Here is a 21,987-nt window from a genome sequence, read left to right as displayed (position 1 = left end):
TTGAGCCACCGTGCCACCAGCTTCTCCTCCAGCTTCTTCTAAGGTTCTGACTGTTAGGACCAAGTGGTTTGTTCAACTTAATTCTCGCAAACCTGTTTGGTGCTAGAATTTTTCTTTGAATACCATGATCAGTTAACTATTTAGCACCCTTTCCAGGTGGTTTTTACAATCCCAATTGTTCTTAGTGAGTCTAGCACCTGTTGAGAGAGAAAACAAGTTAACAGTTCAATTCTAAGAGTCATGCTGGACTCAAAACCTTAACTCTATTTTTCTTCTTTCTTGTTGAGTTTTTCAGCATTTTGTGGTTTTATTTCATTTTTCTGACATTTGCAGTATTTTGCTTTTATTATTCCAATATCCCAATGTAAATTAATGCAACGTAGTTCTTCAGTTTATATGCCATTTCCTTATTCTCCATCAGAATATTGCCAGCATCATTTCTTGTTGTTCCCATCCTCACCTGTTTTGTCCGAACTTTAAGTTTTTGCTCCAAGTAAGCACTATCTTCTTTCTGAGATTTGAAGTTGTCTATGTAGCTTTGAAACCCATGCCTCTCTGATGTAGAGTATCTGGACGCCAAACTTTAGCTTGCTCTCTTTCCATGGATGCTGCCTGACCCGCTGTGATCTCCAGTATTTCTTGTTTTCAGTACAAATGCAGTAATTTGCTCCTTCAAAATATACCCTTTATTTCTCGACTGTTCCTGTTCCCAGTCTGTATTTTTTTCATGTCCTACTTAAAAAAATACTGATTGCTGAGAAAATGATCTTTTTCACAATTTTTAATCATACTTACTCTGTGCCAAATCTCATTTTATATTGCCAAAACTTGCTCACCTCCCCCACCTTAACTTACACTGAACTTATTAATACTGTAGGCAAAAGTGAGGACTGCAGATGCTGGAAACCAGAGTTTAGATCAGAGTGGTGCTGGAAAAGCACAGCAGATCAGGCAGCATCCGAGGTGCAGGAAAATGGACATTTTGGGCAAAAGCCCTTCATCAGGAAGGGCTTTCCTGATGAAGGCTCTTATTTATACTGTACCCTAATTTTTAACAACAGTTGCATCCCCTCGCAAATTGCCTAGAAATAAACAAAAGAAAAATATTTACTTTGAAGAAGCAGGAATGCAATAACCTCAGAATTAAATAGTACTCATTACTTCCTTCTCAAGACTAACAAATACTCACCTTACCAGCGACACCAACATTCCCTTAAAAAATGAAAAAACAGACCGGATGCAATCCCAGCACAGTGCAGATCACACAAGGACTCTGTGCCAGCAACCCAGAACTTCCAGTTGGCATCAGACCTGTTCTGTTCAATGCCAGTTGTAGGAGAAATACTCACTAATATTCCAAAACTTCTTATTCCTAATGCTCCAGGGCCGGCAGCCTGCTGAAATCTCAACTGCGTAAAACTGGGCAGGCTCCGGTGGACTATATTCCAGCAAAATCGCAGAATCACAGGATCATTACAGTGTGGATTCAAGCCATCTAGTCCATCATGCTTGCACCAGCTCAACAATCTAACCTGGCTCTAATACCTAGTGCTGATCTCCTGCCTTCTTCCCATATCCTTTGCCACCTAAAATAATGCCCACGTGAATGCCCTCAATTGTGCCTGCCTGCACTACGTTTCCAGGCATTCCATTCCATACCCCTAACTGTATGAAAACATTTGTTCTCTCATCATCCTTTCTTCACTTGTACATTGCTTTAAGTCTATGCCTTTTCATTTTGGTTTCTTTTGCAAATTTTACAGCTTCACCGCATCGACTCTGTCTAATCACCTCATGATGCTGAAAACCTCTTGTCTCAGCCTTCTTCTGTCCAGGGAGAGCAGTTCCAACTTCTTCAATCCATCCTCATTGCTGAAGTTTCTCATACCCAAAACTGTTTGAGTAAATTGTTTCTGTATTCTTTCTAATGTGTCTACATCTTTCCGATAATGTGGCTCCGATGTTGTACTGAAGACATGTGCTCCAGAATTAGCCAAGCTGTTCTGCATATCTGAAGCACTGACATCTACCCAATGAGTCCAAATACATTCTGTCCAAGAAAGTTAGATAAATCCAACAAATTACCACTTTTTCAACTTTCTGTCATTCATCAGCAAGATAAGGGGAAGGGGTTTGTCATCAGTGGAATTGGTTCAAGGATAACCTGCTCATTGATGCTCAGTTTGGGTTACACAGAGCTAGTTGGATCCGAATATCATTCCAGCTTTAGTCCAAACGTTAACGAAAGAGTTGGATTTTAGAGTTGAGGTGTGTGTGACTGCCCTTGATATCAAAGCAGCATTCAACTGTACGGCAACTGTAACCTCACATATGGTGCAGGAGCAAAACATGCCTGGCTCCTCGACAGCCTTTCTGACTGTTCTGGACCCTGGGGGGTTCTCCTTCTCCATGTAGTATTAAAGGTACCTTTGGAATCTGAGATGGACACAACAAATGTTACCACCTCGATGCCTTTGCAGCCTGAAGAAGAGAATGAATTTCTTCCGAGATCCTCTGGGCACAAGGAGTGAGCTATCCATGTGAGAGGCAGAATTAGATTAACCTGACTCAGAGCTAAAATGACCCAGGAGGAGCTACAAAATAACAACAGGCCCATGTCAACAGACTCAGAAGGGAAGGTATGTAGTTATTATAATGAAGTCAGTCAGACCACCTCATAGGATAGCAGTTCCCTTATTAGGGCTATTAATCTGGGTCCAATCATGGACCCCGGAATGACAGATAAAAACAAGAGTGTCAGGCATCCTGTTCACTCTGAGAGCTGACTCTGAGGGAGCTGGATCAGTGTCAATGACTCTCCGCCTGTAAATAAAGGGTTATTTGGCAATAGGTTACGGGAGTTATTTCATCTGGCATTGAGGCTGTTTTGGGGAAGATACTGTTCGGGTGGAGTGAGGGGGTCAGGGTGGGGGACCGTCATATGGAGTGGAGGAGTCTGCCAGGTGAGAAGGCAGTTGTGAGGATGTGCGGAAGGAGATTCCAATACCTCTATTTCCTTATAAGGCTAAGGAAATTCAGCATGTCCACAATGACTCTTACTAATTTTTATAGATGCACCATAGCAAGCATTCTATCCGGATGCATCATGGCTTGATGTGGTAACTGCTCTGCCCAGGACCACAAGAAATTACAGAACACTATAATTGCAGCCCAGTCCATCACAAAAACCAGCCTTCCTTACATTCACTCTGTCTATACTTCCCGCTGCCTCTGGAAAACATCCAACATAATTAAAGGCCCCTTCTTTGGCCAGTTATCCTCTCTTTCACCATCTTCTATCGGGCAGAAATTACAAAAGTTGAAAACATGTCCCAACAGATTCAAAAACAGCTTTTTCCTTGCTGTTACCAGACTTACGAATGAATCTATCATGTATTAGAGTTGATCTTTTTCTGTAGCTGTAACACTATCTTCTGCATTTTTTTCTACTACCCTGATGTACTTATGTAAGGTATGATTTGTCTGGATAGTTCCCAAAACAACACTTTTCACTGTATGAGAAACAGAATTAGCATTAGACTTTAGTTTCAAAATAAATTAATCAATGAGGAAAAGTAAGCTGCAAGATGTGAGGGGGACATAAAGGTTATAAAGTAGGTGTGGGTAGAAGGAGCTTCCAAGAGGGAAGTGGAGAAGGAGGGAGGCTCCAAAGGGGTTGAGACCAGCTTTAATCCTGTCAATGAAGGAATACTCAGGTAATTGGGAGCCCATTATTGAGGATATTAATGGACTCTTCTAATTTAACTTTCTGTGAGAGTCTAAATACGCTTTATGTCAACACAAAGACAGAGGTATTGTTTCTGTATGCTTGTGTCACATAATAAAGGAGTTAGTGAGAATGAAAAAAGTAGCCCATGAAAGCCAAAAGATTGCCCCCAAAAATCTCAAGAAGGTCCCTCAGAAACAAATAGTACTATTCTAGTAGCAAAGTCCCTTACAGCCAAGGAAATAATTTTAAAGTATAGTCACTGTTTTGGTGTAGCAAACATGAGAGCCAATTGGTATTTCATCAAACTTCCATAATTTATCACAATCTGATAATTGTCAACTATTGGGTTTCTTCAAGGTAATGCCTGGGGATGTTTTACTTCCACCTGAATAGGTAAATGGGCCCTCAGTTTAATGTCCCACCTGAATAACAGCTACTCATACCACACTTTTGCAAGTCTGTATTGTAGTGTTAACCTTGACTTTTATGCTCAGGTCCCAAAGTGGGATTTGAATCCAGAACCTTCTGATTTCGAGATGAGAATGCTGCCAATTGTGCCACAGCTGATAATAAAGCAATATAATCAAGGGAATTAATAAAGGAATGCTTCAAGGGAATTCATAGATAGGTGTGTTGGATAAAACATCAGTTACTCTCTCTCTAAAACTATTGCCATGATGTAAGTTTATACCTTTTCTTCCTGAGGTAGAATGGAAGGTGGTGTTGAACACATTGCCAACATTTTGGTTTTGTCGACATTGACATGGTGTAAGTAGGTGGGCAGTCCACTTGCACCTGATTTTTGCCTGGCAATTAAAGTGGAAGTTAATTGTTATATTGTTATATAGAATTGATCAACAGTTAATATATAAGCTGACTGCTAGTAATATCAGATATTACAGAAATGTTGAAGAATAAAGCAGCATTATCATTAGGACTGAATTTATTTGAAAACAGAACAAATGATGTTAAAATGGATTGTCGTTCAGGAAGCTAGCTCCCCTTTTTGAGCTGCCACGCGTTTTATAATCTTGATTTATGACTAAACATGTCATCATTTTTAGACAGCAAGGAAACCTAACAGGAGTTAGTTTGTGTGGTGCGGGGACCACAGAGTGCTAGAATAAAGGCACATTGAGGTTATCAGTGCTAGTGTGGAGGCTGCAGAGTGAAGACTAGCTGAAAGTTCAGGACCTTTGTCAGCACAAGAGGGAGGGAGCATTGCATTATTTCTAAGGGTTGGGTAGTAAGGGTGAGCTGGGGGCTGGAGCGTGATATTTGAGACTGTGTGGTGTATATGTGACTCAGGTCTGGGGGTTGCAGTGATATAAACAGAGGATGAATAATTCAACTAATATCTTAAGGCAGCATTGAAAACAGAACTAAACACAAGCATGTCTGATCTGACCAACTTCACTGTAAAACCAATTCAAAAGCCTTTTGTAAGATTAGTTATAGAATTAGTTGATATAGAGTGGGAGGAGGCTCACGTAAAATACGTAAATCAGCCTAAACCACGTCATAGACTAGCTCAGTGCAACGGCCTGTTTCTGTGCTATCAATTCTATGTACATCACTTCCAAATAACCAGAAATCAGTCCCTTCTGCATGGGTTTGATGAGATACAGAACATCAATGTTCTAAATCAGGGTGCCTAAGCTCTCTGATCTACATAAACAACATGGGCTCTTACTTTGGAATTTTGGGAACCAGACGTATTTCAATCCCATTTATTTGTGCATATCTCAAGTAGGGGAACCATTAAATTCAGTAGGCCAGAAAACTGTTGTTCAGATTAATGTCAAAACAATGAGATTTAATCCCCATTCCAGCTGAGGAAGACTTAGGAGCTGTCCTTTCACCTTGTCCCATATTAAAATGATATCAAATGCCATGGTTCAGTGACCCTGGATAATAGCAGACAATAAAGAAGAGGATTTCTCAAGTTAGTGACACCTACAGACATTAGTGTTGTGAATTAATGAAGACAAATCAGGAATATACGTTGAGAAACGTTGCAACACCTCCTGAATGTTGAAGTACAAACAGAGTAAAACTGCATAATAGTATTTTTGAGGTTTAACCTGTTGCCAGAGCTTTGAGGGTTTTATTTTGGAGGTTATTTGTGACCTAAGACCACAGTTTGGACACCAGTACTGTTAACATTCATGTCCCACTCCAGAACTTGAACATAAAAATTAAACTGTCATTTCAGTAAGGGAGTGCTGCACTATCCAAGGTGCTGCCTCTCAGATGAACTGTTCCATCTGTGTTTGGTTGGATTGGAAGAAGACACCTTTGAACATGTCAAAAGTACTTTGTTTGCTGCAAAACATTTTGACAGATCCAGTAGTCATGGAAATGCAAGTCATTATTGTTGTTTCTGTTGACCCCAAAGTTAACAAATATTACCCTGTAGTTACAATGTTTAAAATTATTTTATCATTGTCAATTTGGAACTTAAAAGACTGATCTCAAAAATCTGGACAAATTATGTATCACTTATAATCTTGTGGATGTAAATTGTCTTTTCAGTGGGACTCAGGGTCATGCAACTTTGCAAAATCTTCATAGACTACTTTCATATTCATGTTATTGCCCTGAATGTGATTATATTTACATTCTGTCTTTAAAGTCACAAACAGGTAATGACAATGGTCTTTTAATTGACTGATCTTTGTAGACAGGATTTTAATTATACTGTTTATGTCAGTGGTGATGCTGATACTGACTGCAATTTAAAGCTTTTCACCACAAAAACTCAGTTCAAATCAGGAGAGCGAAGGGAAGGTTCATGACACCGAATTAATATTCACTAATTAAAATGTGTTTCCAACACTTTGTCACACTGGCATGTTCCAATTATGACTGCACTGTAGGTAGGAGGGAAATCGATGACTACACCCCTCATTTTCATAAGTCTAAAAAAGAAACCTTCAACAGAATGAAAATTCAAACAGTTGTCACAGCTCTGAGTAAACTTGAACATTGCTATCATCAGTTGTGTCTTTGTCTCTCTTGGGTTCAGTAACTGACCCGGTGGCAAACTATGTATATATCAGCTATTTCATCAATTAGTGAGATTGTGTGGATAAATGATAAAACATTGGTCCCCATGATATCATTCTCTCTCTCTTCAATAACAAGCAGGTAAGCTTTCCAAATTACCAAAGGTGAACAGAACATCAAGAGACCAATCTATTTAATTTCATTAATAATAGAGAAGCACAATTACAGGAATTTGTTTTTGCAGAATTATATTTTAATTTGCTCAAAAACTGCATGAATCTATGTCAAACTCTGTAAAACTATCCAGAGGGTTTGTCAGTCTGACATAGCATTGGGACACGGACAGAATTCACACCTATTGTTTACAAAGCTGAGCTATCATGAGAATGTAATTTAAAAGAAATTTTGGAATTTACTTATCAAAGAACAGAAACCAGCATACCCCATTCCAAAAGATGAAAGTTTTAATCAAAGATTGTTTACTGTATCGCATCTCCATGACACTGGGCTCCTTTGGCTATACATTCTGTAAGCATGATCTTAACGTCCACAATCACCTGATGAAGGAGCACCACTCCGAAAGCCAGTACTTCCAAATAAACCTGTTGGACTATAAATTGGTGTTGTGTGATTTTTACCTTTATTCACCCTAGTCCAATACCGGCACCTCCAAGTCAGGACTTTCTGTTATTTTATGACAAAGCACAACTAAAACATGCAGCCAAGTACGTGTTGGCTGTCTATTCAATAGCAGGTAATGGACAAACCACAGTCATGTTCTCTTAATAGGAGAGACTAGGACCCGAGGGCATAGCCTCAGAGTGAAGGGGTGACCCTTTAGAACTGAGATGAATTTCTACATCCAGAGGGTGGTGAATCTATGGAATTTATTGTTGCAGGGGGCTGTGAAAGCCAATTCATTGAGTGTACTTAAGGTTCTTGATTGGTAAGGGGAGAAAGAGTTATGAGAAACATATCAGCCATGATCAAATGGCAGAGCAGACTTAATGGGCCGAATAGCCTAATTCTGCACAGATATATTATGTCTTATGATGAAGAATTATTCATCAAGCCAACTTCAGAGCACCATGGAAGGAGCATCCATGTGAAGTCCTTGTCAGACTTTGTGAAGCCTGCAAAATTGTTCTGTGGTGCTGCTCCCAGATTCCTATCACCCAAATTTGAACAGCCTCAGTTAAATAACAACACAGGTAGCTGTAGCTGTACAGTAGAATAGAAAGACTTCTGTTAAGAATATTAATGATGTCCAGGCCTTGGTAATTAAAGCATTGTAATTTGTCAGGAAACATTACAATAATCCTTTGTCCAACATTCACACTAAAATAATATTTAATTTATTAAGAAGTACAGTCATTCTCACTGCATTCTTGTTCTCAGTTTGTTTTACTTGTGTAATTGATGCAGCAGCCAGAAATTCAAACTGCAGTTTTGAAGAAGAATCATCTGGTAATTCAAATCTTACTTCTGTTTTTCTCTCTGCAGATGCTACCAGAGTTGCTCAGTTTCACATCTGTCGAATGGGAAGTTACAAAGATGCTCCACTGAAGCTTGTTCACCTTCAAGCTGCAGAATGATTTCTACATGACAGTCTGGCTCCCTGGCCTGCAGTGGGAAGCCTTGCCAGAATAGGGTACACTGTGTGAGTTATGGCATTTGACTGGCATTGACAGATCAACAGCTTCTTGTAAGGTGGCTATTCGCCTGTCTATATAAACTGGCAAATTGCACGTTGCTTTGGGAAATATCACGGGAGGGATAAGTGGAAAGAGAGAAAAAGACAATTAAATGGGTAACAGTATCAACAAATAACTTCATTCCCCTATCCACCACAGAGCTACCAAAGAGAGGGTGGGCAGCTGGTGGGAAATCTCAGGTAGATCTAAACTTTAAAAAATTAACAATTGCTCTTTAGAAAGGCCTTTGTATTTGATTTGTAAGTCCAATGGGATTACATTTTCTTTGTTAGATTTCCACTTTTCCCTAAATAAAGATGGTATTTGATCAAAGGAGAACAAAGAAGGCTATTTATATGACTCAGAGCAGGAAAGACACATCACATTGCTCCAAAAATCTTCCATTTTGGAAGACAATGCTTTAGGCCGGGGTTATGAACTCCACGTTAAACGTCCCTTGGTGTTGCCTGATTCAAACAGGGCATTTTCTGCCACGTTTGTTGCAGTGTGATTTAAAATGTGTGGTATTTCTAAGTCTTTTGGTTTATGTTTCCCTCATCTCCTTTAATGTCACCCAAATAGACAATGATCGTCTTCTAATTGTATGCATCAATGTCTGCCATCTTCATGTCACATTTGCAGGTATGCTTGAAGCTGAGGTATTGACATCCAGCAATTCATAATCAACCAATCAATTCACTCTGCATATGATATTTGGGTGTATGGCTGACATCCACACTATGACTGACTGAGACAATGGAGACTTCATTGACTTAGCGTTGAATGTAAGTTCATGAAATTCACACAGTCCAGGATCTCTAAGTTAGTGATCTTGTCCTGCCAAGAGAAGGTTTGAAACAAGGAAGTTGGAAACGTTTCAGCCTTTAATTCTTGCTGCCCAGGTTTTACTTCTATAATTTGATCATAATTTGATTCTTAAACCTGTGCTTCCAAACTCTAAGCTTTCTGAGTATTCCATTAAAACAGTATGTGCTGATTTGAATTATTTTACAACAGCTCAACTCACAATCTAACCAATTCAGAGTCTGTTTCAAATCCCCAGTTCCAAACTAATATTAGTGCTTTTTCTTCCAAACTAATATTAGAGCAGGTTGCTTCAAGCTGCTTATATTCAATTAACTTTAGAATCCAAAGATAGTACTTATACAGGTACTTTTACTTTAGTCACTGGATATCTTTGCTGAAGATTTGGATAATGGCCTTGAAGGCCCACTTTTTTGGGACCAGACCAGACCAGATATCCACCCCCACCAAGTATTGTAAGGAGATAGCCTAGACCCTAACTTTTATATTTATTTAAAGGCAAGTAAAAAGTGCTGTGTTTCATGTGTGATTCAATGTGTCCACATCAAGCTTTAATCAAGACACACACTATTCTTATACCACAGTTAAAATACAATGAAGGAGCAGTAGTGTAACTTTAACTCTTTTGAAATATTAATAAGATAATCTATTATTTAACCACTAATCATCAACTGTTCCAATGTAGGCAGCATCCCACAATTTGGCAAGAAAGCAATTCAGCAAAACAGTTCTGGTTCTTGCGCGCTCTCTCTCTGCAGTCCAGAAGAAAGAAACAATCTGACTTATGATTTTTATGAAGAAAACCTGGCTGTCTGAGACTTCACTATGGCATCTGGGTACACCAGCTTTTAGTTCAGTAGCCAGTAGACCTTCTTACTGACTGAAAGCAAAATGAAAAGCCTCCCTGAGCCTGTGAGTCCTGACCCCACCCACTCATGATTATTTTGTCTCATTTTAAAAAAAACACCAGGGAAAAGTCAAACACTGTTTACCAACTGCCTATCTGTAGGAGACATTTTGGTACCACTGTGGTAACACCTCTCTGCAAGAGAAACAGCACAGCACATATCTCTCTTGAAGGAAAAGTACCATCACACAATTGATTAGCCATTGTCTTTGTAGGTGGACTGGAATCTATTATAAAATGTACACATGTGAAATCAGCTCCCTATATTTACTTATCATAGAATCCCTACAGTGTGGAAACAGGCCCTTCAGCCCAAATAAACCCTTTAAAGAGCATCCCACCCAGATTTATTCCCCTACCTTATTACTCTACATTTACCGCTGACTAATGCACCTAACCTGCACAGCCCTGAACACTATGGGCAATTTAGCACGGCCAATTCACCTAACCTGCATACCTTTGGACTGTGGGAGGATGTCCACACAGACAGTCACCCAAGGGTGGGATCAAACCCTAGTCCCTGGTTCTGTAAGTGTAGCAGTGCTAACCACTGTGCCACCTGGAACATGAGGCTTTAAGCTGTTGAATTTGCTTTATTTTGGATTTCACTCAGGAATACAGACAATTATAAACTGTCATATTATTTACATAAAACTACCTTAAGTAGCAAACCCCTAATTAACTTGAACCTTCAGCTGTTGTATATTTGTGATGTGTCTATTGTTCTGTCATTTTTAAATGTTTTTTATCCATGTATATGATCTGATTTGCCTTTTGAAATTTACATGTATTGATTGCTTCTCTGAAGGAAAACCATCCAGGCCAAAGCAACCCATTGATTGATGACCTCCACCACCCTCCTTCAACATTCACTCCCTTCACCATCAATGACCAGTGGCTGCAGTACATACCATCTACAAGATGAACTACAGTCACTCACCATCCACCTTCAACAGAACATTACAAGTCTATGACAGTTACCATCTAAAAGAATAAGGATAGCTGATGCACAGGAACACCATTATCTGCAAGTTCCCTCTGCGCTGGAGCATTGTCCTGGCTTGGAATGGTATCACTGTCCCTTCACTGTCACTGGGTCAAAGTGTTAGAACTGCCTTCCTAACAGCACTGTGGGAATCTGTGCACCTGAAGGATTGCATTGGCTCAAGAATTCAGTTCACCACCATCTTCTCCAGGGCAAATACAGCTGAATAATATAAGCATTACCATTGATACCCACATCCCGTGAACAAATAACGCAAACATATATCAGCACTTAAACCTACAACTCATGTGTGCACTAATTTAGAACTGAAAGGAAAGTTAAACTCTGTGGCATATTTCTGAGTAGCACAGTTTCTCCGTATGGGTGGCATGGTGGCTCAGTGGTTTAGCACTGCTACCTCACAGCAGCAGGGACCTGGGTTTGATCCCTGCCTTGGGCCACTGTCTGTGCAAGGTGTACATGTTCTCCCCGTGTCTGTGTGGGTTTCCTCTGGGTACTCCAGTTTCCTCTCACAGCCTGAAAATGTGCAGATCAGGTGAATTGGCCATGCTAAATTGCCCATAATGTTAGTCAGGGATAAATGTAGTGGTCTGGGTGGGTTACTATTTGGAGGGTTGGTGAGGGCTTGTTGGGCCAAATGGCCTGTTTCCACACACTGCAGGGAATCTAATCTAATATGTAGTATTGACAGATCCAATATCTACAGTGTGCCTTGTGAATGGAAAAGGTTTTTGAGGCAGTTTTTAGCAACAACCCACACTGTGTTCCAGGCAATCACACTTTGAGCTCCTTCTAGTCACAATAAATTTCTATTTCAAACAGTGTACTAATAATATAAGGGGTTGGTTAGTTAGTTGGCTGGATGGCTAGTTTGTAATGCAGAGTGTTGCTAACAGCTCCTGAACCAGCTGAGTTTACCATGAAGGACTCTCATGAGCAACCTCTCCCCTCATCTGAGGTGTGGTGACCCTTGGGTAAAACCACTACTAGTTATCTGTCTCTAATAAGACAGCAAGCTATGTTCTGCTAAGACAATGGCAACTTTTATGTTGATAAGATTACCATTATTGATGTATGATGTGGAGCTGTCAATGTTTGACTGGGGTGAACAAAGTCAGAAATCACACCAGGTTATATTCAGATGACGAAGGAGCAGCGCTCCAAAAGCTTATGATTTCAAATAAACCTGTTGGACGATAACCTGGTGTCATGACATTATAGATGCATACTGGATTTTAGATTTAATGCAGTATGTAATAACTTTGTACTTGCATTTTATCTTTTATAGCTTTTGACAATGATGGCATTTCCGTACATGTATAAAAAAGTTTACTAAACATGTTCAATAATATTATTTCATCACAGTGAAAATTGATTTTCTATGGAAAAATGTCACTCACTTCACAGCACTTTACAATTCAGCTGAACAACTGATTGATAGTGTTAAAAGAATTGAGTGACCTACTTTCTATTCCAAAATTGACATAATTCCTTCCATTTATCTGTAAATGCTCCAGGTTCAGAGTGAAAACCATTAATGTGTGTAGGTAATGCAAACTGCAGCATCAGGTTTATAAAATTGGAAAGAGGGATCTCAGAAGTCATTCATCCTCACAATTTGTGAATCATGGTCCTTTCATTCACAGCAGTATAACAGTACCACAAGTTCAATGGGCTTTATTTATTCTGAGGTTAAAATGGCCTGGACACCCACTTTCCATTCTTGTTGAGTTTTCCCTATTGATTGAGAGCATCAGTCTTTACCCTGAAACATTTATATAGGGCTAGTGCTTGACAATAGTCCATCAGAATGAGAAATTTGCTGTCTCTTTAGGATCTACTGTTCCTACCCAGATCTATTGAAAATAATTTCCTTAAACAACAGAAATACTGGAAAGTCTCCAAACACAAAAAGCAATGCCAAAACTTTTCACAAGAGCAATCTTTAACCTGACTGCCAAATAAGCTGATCACTTGTCATTTGTAAAGTCCACCTGTTTTGCTTGTGAAATGAGGAGAAATTCAAATCAAGCAGGTCCTCTAATATGAGAGCTTATCTGCTCCTTCCGATTTCTATCAGGCCATGGAGATGAAAACGAACCCCAGTAGTTCACCTCTCACCTCGAAACTTCAAGTTAGACTTCATTAGTACTGCAGCTGAAAATGTGTTGCTGGAAAAGCGCAGCAGGTCAGGCAGCATCCAAGGAACAGGAGAATCGACGTTTCAGGCATAAGCCCTTCTTCAGGAAGGGCTTATGCCCAAAACGTTGATTCTCCTGTTCCTTGGATGCTGCCTGACCTGCTGCGCTTTTCCAGCAACACATTTTCAGCTCTGATCTCCAGCATCTGCAGCCCTCACTTTCTCCTCTTCATTAGTACTGCAACCAACATCACAAGCTACCTTTGGAATTGACTACTTGTGAGTGACAAAATAATCAACAATATATATATAGATGGCGTAGTTGAAGGCATATAACTTAAACAAACTACAGCTTTGTTTCCTGTGATGGTGTTAAACTGCAGTCATCACTGATAATAAGCAATCACTGGGTGACACGGTGGCTCAGTGGTTAACACTGCCACTTCACAGCGCCAGGGACCCAGATTTGATTCCTATCTCGGTGACTGTCTGCATAGAGTCTGCAAAGATATGCAGGCCAGGTGAATTGGCAATGATAAATTGCCCATGGTGTTAGGTGCACTAGTCTGGGGTGGGGGAATGGGTTAGGTGGGTAACTCTTCAGAGGATCGGTGTGGACTTGTTGGGCCAAATGGCCTGTTCCCATACTGAAGGGAATCTAAAAGAAAAAGCTGATTAATTTTCTTTCTCCCCAAAATGAATATGTTATGATTCCACAGTGTATGAAGTGCAAAATTAGTTGAAACACCCAGGATTATGAGTTCTTCTGTATAGTGAAAATAGAAAAAATTTTGATCAGATGGGCCAATGGACCGAGGAATGGCAGATGGAGCTTAATTTAGATAAATGTGAGGTGCTGCATTTTGGAAAGGCAAATCAAGGCAGCACTTATACACTTAATGGTAAGGTCCTGGGGAGTGTTGCTGAACAAAGAGACTTTGGAGTGCAGGTTCATAGCTCTTTGAAAGTGAAGTCACAGTTGGATCAGATAGTGAAGGTGGAGTTTGGTATGCTTGCCTTTATTGGTCATTTTATTAAGTATAGGAGTTGGGAGGTCATGTTGCAGCTATGCAAGACATTGGCTTGGCTACTTTTGGAATGTGTGTGCAATTCTGGTCCCCCTTCTATAGGAAGGATGTTGTGAAACTTGAAAGGGTTCAGAAAAGATTTACAAGGAGGTTGCCAGGGTTGGAGAGTTTGAGCTATAGGGAGAGGCTGAATAAGCTGGGGCTATTTTTCCTGGAGCATCAGAGACTGAAGGGTGACTTATAAAGGGTTAAAAAATCATGAGTTGTGTGGATAGGGTAAATTGACAAGGTCTTTTCCCCAGAGTGGGTGAATCCAAAACTAGAGGGCATAAATTTAAGGAGAGAGGAGAAAAATTTAAAAGGGATTTAAGGGACAACTTTAACATGCAAACGATGGTGTGTCTATGGAATGAGCTGCCAAAGGAAGTAGTGGAAATTGGTACAATTCAACATTTAAAAGCGTCTGGATGGGTATATGAATAGGAAGGATAGAGAGAGATATGGGCCAAATGCTGGAAAATGGGTCTAGATTAATTTAGGATATTTGGTCGGCATAGAGAAGTTTGTTTCTGTGCTGTACATCTCTATTATTCTATCTAATTTATATCTCAATTATGAGAACATACATTTGATCTTTGTTAATAATCTGCTTGCTGGACCGTAATTTTTAAAACAGTAGATTGTGAAGGTAAACCAAAGGTAAGAAAATAAATGGCAGGTTTCAAATACTAAAAATGTTTATTGTATAAACAAAGAAAGCAATAATGACTCATGTTTCTACTGAACAAGAAGGACAATGACTCTATATGTACAGCCTAGACTCTAACATTAAGGATTAAACATGCGGTAAATTCGAGTCAATAGAGAAGCTGTGGTCAAATACCTCACAAATTTCACTCTAAATGGGCTGTGCAATGAAGCCAGATTCAACCCAGCCAATACTGAAACTATAAGTCATCAAATCTCATTAAACCTTCATTTCAAAGTAAAATAGAAAGTGCTGGAGAAACTCTGCAGGTCTGTCAACATCTGTGAAAACAGAAACAAGAGTTAAAAGTGTGAGTCTGATATGACTGTTCCATGGAATATTTCTTTAGAACAGTTCTGAAGATGATTCACGTTAACTCAATATTTTGGTTTGGTGTCTCTTTCCACAGATGCTGCCAGACCTGTTGAGTTTCTCTCACACATTCTGTTTTTATCTCAGATTTCCATTTTCCACAGTATTTTGCTTTCATATATCATTAATTGTCTGTTTCATTTGCAAATGAATTCCAACTCTTCACTTTCAAAGATCATGCCTTTGAACATCCTCAAAGCCCTTAACTCAGACTGCTTCCACAATGTTCATAGCTTGGTGGTTCAACTTATTCTCCTGAGTCCAAATTCCCCAGGTCTCTTGAGGCTGGTCCCAAGTGTCTAATTACTGGCACAATTTCAGCTTTGATTGAACAGCTCAAAGGAGTTCCCCAAGCTCCAATCTTTCTTAGCTGCATCAAGCAAATATTACTTGTGAGCTTCCTTCATCCCACTTCGCAGCACTGAACTATCAATGGGTCCTCAGGCTAATTTTTAACTCTAACCTTGATCCGTGGCACACGGCCATCACTCCTTAGAACTTTTTCTGAGACTCAGTAACCCAATGTCTTATGCTTTAACATTCTCCCAGCTCCAAATTACAACCAACTTCTTCCAACAAAAGTATGGATAAGTTGAAGCTAGAGGACCTTCCTCTGTTACATGATGATGTAGTCTGCTTTACGTTATCCTTAACCTGATTTTCAGGTTAAGTACCCCTTACTTGCAATGTTTTCTTTGATTGGATGAAATGAATTGATTTCACAGCTTTTTAAAGTTCACCACATGCTTTTAATTAACTTAGGTTTAACTCGCAAAGTAAATAATACACTTGACCTGTCTTTACTGCAATCAGTGTAGATATGACCAATCCAAGTCAGCAGTTCCACCTGCTCTTGATGATTCTATAGTGCTAACTTAAGTCAACAAGACTCCAATATTTCAAGTGTACTAATCTTCAAATTGCACCAGTTGCATTTATTGCATCTTCTACATTTAAATTTTAATTCCTAAAAATGTTCACCAAAAACACATGAACCATGAAGTAGATATTTGCATCACCTAAATAATAAAGCAAAGGACTTTCCCAAATGAACCAAACAGAAGAAAATTTAAAAAGAATTGTTTTGAATATGTACTGTCACTATTACAATGTAGAGTAACTGTCAAATTACATTCAGCAAGATCCTTCAAAATAGAAATAAGTTAAGGAAGCAAATAATCTGATTTACTGGTGGTGGTTGAATAATACATATTGATCAGGAAATCAGGGAGATCTCCACTGCTTTTCTGCAAAATAGTGCCAGCGGGTCTCTTACCTTCACCTGCAAAGGCAGATTGGATCTGCACTTCACATCTCATCCGAAAAAAGGCACCAGAAAGAATAATTGAGTTGCATAACTCACTCTACAATAAATATTGCAAGATCTGTAATGTTATTATCATTCTTCCCTTTATCGTGTTTCCCATCAAGCAATTTCACTTTCAAAATCAGAAATGCACTTATCAAGTTCAAAGGAAGTGACAGTCAAAATGAAAATGAAAAGAGTTAAGTCTTATATGGAAATAGAGTTTGCATTTCTTAATCAATGCGGGTTATGAGCACAGTGGGCCACAATCTCCACAGCATGAAAACAAAGCATCACTGATTAACTTTATTCCAAAATGTTCAGCATCAGGTATTCAAAGCGTACACTTCTAAATTGGTTTTGGCAACATTTTGTAATAATTTTGGTCTCTTGACAAAAATGAACATTTACTTAATAGTACAGTGAAATATTGTGTAAATCATTGCGAGTTGAATGTACTAGATTTCATTTTTTTTCTGCGGAAGAAAATATAATTGTGCATGTGAATGTATTTTAATTATATCTCTCATGTTTATATATTCTTGTAGTGAAACTGAGAACATATGTCGGTTTGATCAGTTTTAATGCATTGCTCAGTGTTCACAATATATTCTCCTCTCTCACACTTTGGAAATAAAGTGGTACTTTCCTATTTATCCATAGTTAGCTTTTCCTGGAACAGGTCATGAACCTGTCTCCAGAAGCTAAAACTTGAGGATCATCACTCCATATCAAGCATGGATATCACTGACTGGGTCATTTGTTGCCCATCCTTAGTTGCCATTGAGAAGGTGATGGTGAATTTCTGCAGTCTGTGTGGTGTCCTTTGCCTTTGACCTCAGCCAGAGACATAGCTGGACTGAATATTCTATTACCTCTTATTGTAGTTATTTGATCAAATATAAAATCATAAAAAGCCTACAGTGTGGAAGCATTCCATCAAGTCCACACTGACCTTCTGAGATCCACCCAATCCCAATAACTCCACATCCACTAGCCTGCATGCTACAGATAATTCACCTAACCTGCACATCTTTCGACTATGGGAGGAAACCAGAACACTCAAAGGAAGCCCTCACTGACACAGGGAGAAGGTGCAAACTCCAACATACAGTCTTCCAAGATTAGGGAATGAACCTGGGTCTCTGGTGCTGTGAAGTAGCAGGGCTAACCACTGAGCCACTGTGAATGCTGATCAAACTGATTGGCCAGCAGTCAGGCAGTTCAATAACAGTTGCACGATCTTGGCTTGCATTTTTTTTTTAAATAGTGGACAATGTTTATGAGACAGAAAAGATTGAAAATGAAGTCAGTTTGTATTTTAAAGACAAGCCATAGAAAAATTACTGATTGCTCACTCCTCCATTCAAAATACCTACACATGACAAAATACCTACACATGATTATTGCAGAAAGCAGATGGAGGCTGCTTTTGTTTTGCTGTCAAAATAACACTTACCAGAAACTCTTAGGCTTGTCTGTATGCATAAAGCTTGAAAATGTGGGTCTCAATCTAACAGTCCTATTTTCACATGTTATCAAACAAACTAAAAGCCTAAAATCAAGGAGACTTGTGGGTTCAGGTCCATATTTCTTTAAAATGCCACAAACAAGGTGAAGAAAGTATTCAAGGTGGCTCATGGAATGCTGCCCTTTATGTCTAGAGGATTAAAGTATAAAATTTTTCTATAGCTTGTTTTTAAAATTTAACATGACTGTATTTTGAATCTTTTCCATCACCCATTGTCCATTTTTTCAAAAAAATGCAGAAGTTATACAAAACACTGATTCATCCAAATTTGGAGTCATTGTGAGTAGATCCACACACCACATTTTAGGAAGGATACAATGGCCTTGGAGGGAGTACAATGTAAATTTACAAGTTGAGACTGAAACAACATGGTTTTAAGATCCCCCCTCTCCAGCATACTCCTACCAAACGTCCAAGTTATCGAAAACAAAATGGATAAGCTCAGATCTAGACTTACCTTTCCAAGGTTGAAACTTTATTGCTGGAACAGCACAGCAGGTCAGGCAGCATCCAGGGAACAGGAGATTCGACGTTTCGGGCACAGGCCCTTCTTCAGGAATGAGCAGAGAATGTTCAGCAGGAGAAGATAAAAGGTAGGGAGGAGGGACTTGGAGGAGGGGCGTTGGAAATGTGATAGGTGGAAAGAGGTCAAGGTGAGGGTGATAGGTCGGAGTAGGATGGAGGCGGAGAGGTCAAGAAGAAGACTGCAGGTCAGGAAGGCGGTGCCGGGCCGGAGGGATCCGGCTGAGACAAGGTGGGGGGAGGGGGAATGAAGAAACTGGTGAAGTCCAAGTTCATCCCCTGCGGTTGGAGGGTTCCCAGTCGGAAGATAAGACGCTCCTCCTCCGACCGTCGGGTTGTTGTGGTTTGGCGGTGGATGAGTCCAATGACCTGCATATCCTCGGTGGAGTGGGAGGGGGAGTTGAAATGCTGTGCTACAGGTTGGTTGGGTTGGTTCGTCCGGGTGGCCCAGAGGTGCTCTCTGAATCGCTCCGCAAGTAGGCGGCCTGTTTCCCCAATATAGAGGAGGCCACACCGGCTGCAGCAGATGCAGTAGATGATGTGGGTGGAGGTGCAGGTGAATCTGTGGCGGATATGGAAGTTTCCTTTGGGGCCTTGGAGAGAAGTGAGGGGGGAGGTGTGGGCGCAAGTGTTGCACCTCCTGCGGTTGCAAGGGAAGGTGCCGGGAGTGGAGGTTGGGTCGGTGGGGGGTGTGGATCTGACAAGGGAGTCGCGGAGGGAGTGGTCTCTACGGAAAGCTGATAGGGGAGGGGAGGGAAATATATCCTTGGTGCTGGGGTCTGTTTGGAGGTGGCGGAAGTGACGGCGGATGATGCGCTGTACATGGAGATTGGTGGGGTGGTAGGTGAGGACCAGTGGGGTTCTGTCCTGGTGGCGGTTGGAGGGGCGGGGCTCAAGGGCGGAGGAGCGGGAAGTGGAGGAGATGCGGTGGAGGGCACCGTCGACCACGTCGGGGGGGAAATTGCGGTCCTTGAAGAAGGAGGCCATCTGTGTTGTACGTATTTTGAACTGGTCCTCCTGGGAGCAGATGCGGCGGAGACGAAGGAATTGGGAGAATGGGATGGCGTTTTTACAGGGGGCAGGATGGGAGGAGGTGTAGTCCAGGTAGCTGTGGGAGTCGGTTGGTTTGTAGTAGATGTCCGTGTTGATTCGGTCGCCTGAGATAGAAACAGAAAGGTCTAGGAAGGGGAGGGAGGAGTCCGAGACTGTCCAGGTGAATTTGAGGTCGGGGTGGAAGGTGTTAGTGTAGTGGATGAACTGTTCAACCTCCTCGTGGGAGCACGAGGTAGCGCCGATACAGTCATCAATGTAGCGAAGGAAAAGATGGGGGGTGGGGCCAGTGTAGTTGCGGAAGATGGATTGTTCCACATACCCTACGAAGAGGCAGGCATAGCTGGGGCCCAAGCGGGTGCCCATGGCTACTCCTTTTGTTTGGAGAAAGTGGGAGGATTGGAAAGAAAAGTTGTTCAGGGTGAGGACCAGTTCGGTCAGTCGAAGGAGGGTGTCGGTGGAAGGGTACTGGGTGGTACGGCGGGAAAGGAAGAAGCGGAGTGCTTTGAGTCCTTCGTGATGGGGGATGGAGGTGTACAGGGACTGGATGTCCATGGTGAAGATGAGGCGTTGGGGACCGGGGAAGCGGAAATCCTGGAGGAGGTGGAGGGCGTGGGTGGTGTCACGAACGTAGGTGGGGAGTTCTTGGACTAATGGGGACAGGACCGTGTCGAGGTATGCCGAGATGAGTTCGGTTGGGCAGGAGCAGGCTGAGACGATGGGTCGTCCGGGGCAGTCAGGTTTGTGGATTTTGGGCAGGAGGTAGAAACGGGCGGTGCGGGGTTGTGGGACTATGAAGTTGGAGGCGGTGGATGGGAGGTCCCCTGAGGTGATGAGGTTATGGATGGTCTGGGAGATGATGGTTTGGTGGTGGGGGGTGGGGTCATGGTCAAGGGGACGGTAGGAGGACTGAGAGACTGCTATGTACTGTTTTGCAGAGTCATGGCTCACTCCTGCTATACCTGACTGTGTCTTGCAAGCTGAGATGTTCTTCATACACTGCATGGACTGCATGGTGTCCTCAAGTAAGGGAAACAGCGGAGAGGATGCTTCCTGGTGCTCAGACATGGTGACCCTAGTGAGTCACTGCTCCCTGGGCCTTGAATACCTTGAAATGCCATCCCTGGTATCTACCACATGAGTTCACCTCCGCCATCCTGACAGCAGTCTACATACCACCTCATATGGACAAAGAATGCCCTGGATGAAATTTATACTGCTACAAATTCTCTGGAGAAGAAATAACCCGAAACCTCATTATTCTTGGCTAGCGACTACAAAGAGGCCAATCTCAAGAGGGTGCTGTCAAAATACCACCAACCCATCTCCTGCCCCACTGGGGACCAAACGTCTAGCATTCAACCCACAAAGATGCATATTGCTCCATTACCCCTCCACTGTTCAGGAAATATGATCACAATGCTGTGTTCCTTCTCCCAGCTTACAATCTGAAGCTGAAACTGGAGGACCCTTCACAGAAAGTGATACAATGCTGGTCTGAGGCAGAGGAAGAGTTCCCCTGGGGCTACTTGGAATCAGTGGATTAGACCATATTCCAGAACTCAGTGCATAACCTAAACGAGTATGCCATCATGTGTCGCAGACTTCATTAGCAAGTGCGTGGATGACTGTATGCCAGAGAAGTCAATCCAGGTATTCCCCAATTGGAAACTGTGGATGAACCGCGAAATTCATCATGCAGCATTCAAGTCCTTTACAAGAAATCGAGATACGACCTCTGCAAAGCCATCAGAGATGCTAAGAGGCAGTACCAGACCAAATTAGGGAACCAAACCAACCATACAGGCACCTGCCACCTGTGGTAAGGCCTAAACAACATAACAGGATCCAAAATGAAGCAGAGCAAGATATTGGACAAAAATACATCCCACCCTGATGCGCTCAATGCTTTCTATGCCCACTGTCACTGTTGCAAATGTCAGATCGGTCTTCCTGAGAGTCAACCCAAGGAAAGCAATGTGCCCAAATGAAGTCCTCGGTCGTGAACCTAGATGCTGTGGGACCAGCTGGTGGAGGTATTCACTGACATCTTCAACCTTTCCCTCCTACAATCAGAAGTCCCCAGCTGCTTCAAGAAGACCACCAGCTCCCAGTACCA

The 21,987-nt window shown here is 41.4% G+C and overlaps 2 long non-coding RNA genes across 3 annotated transcripts in view; one reads left to right on the top strand and one right to left on the bottom strand.

Annotated features, from left to right (window-relative positions):
* LOC122565101 (uncharacterized) overlaps positions 1-13,339 on the top strand; it is a 52,854-nt gene extending 39,515 nt beyond the window's left edge. For both annotated transcript variants that reach the window (XR_006316085.2, XR_015751812.1), the window contains 3 exons: positions 8,243-8,399; positions 9,076-9,218; positions 10,974-13,339. This is a non-coding gene — a long non-coding RNA (uncharacterized LOC122565101). The remainder of the gene's footprint in view (positions 1-8,242; positions 8,400-9,075; positions 9,219-10,973) is intronic.
* The window catches only part of LOC148142500 (uncharacterized), a 207,461-nt gene that overhangs the window by 47,466 nt on the left and 138,008 nt on the right, over positions 1-21,987 (bottom strand). The gene's annotated exons all lie outside the window — the stretch shown is intronic.

This window comes from Chiloscyllium plagiosum, unplaced genomic scaffold (genome assembly GCF_037043375.1).
Source record: "Chiloscyllium plagiosum isolate Xiang-an unplaced genomic scaffold, Cpla_swu_hap1 HiC_scaffold_28, whole genome shotgun sequence".
NCBI classification, from domain to species: Eukaryota; Metazoa; Chordata; class Chondrichthyes; order Orectolobiformes; family Hemiscylliidae; genus Chiloscyllium; species Chiloscyllium plagiosum.
Note: the sequence above shows the minus strand (reverse complement) of the source record. Positions and strands in the feature narration are given on the sequence as shown.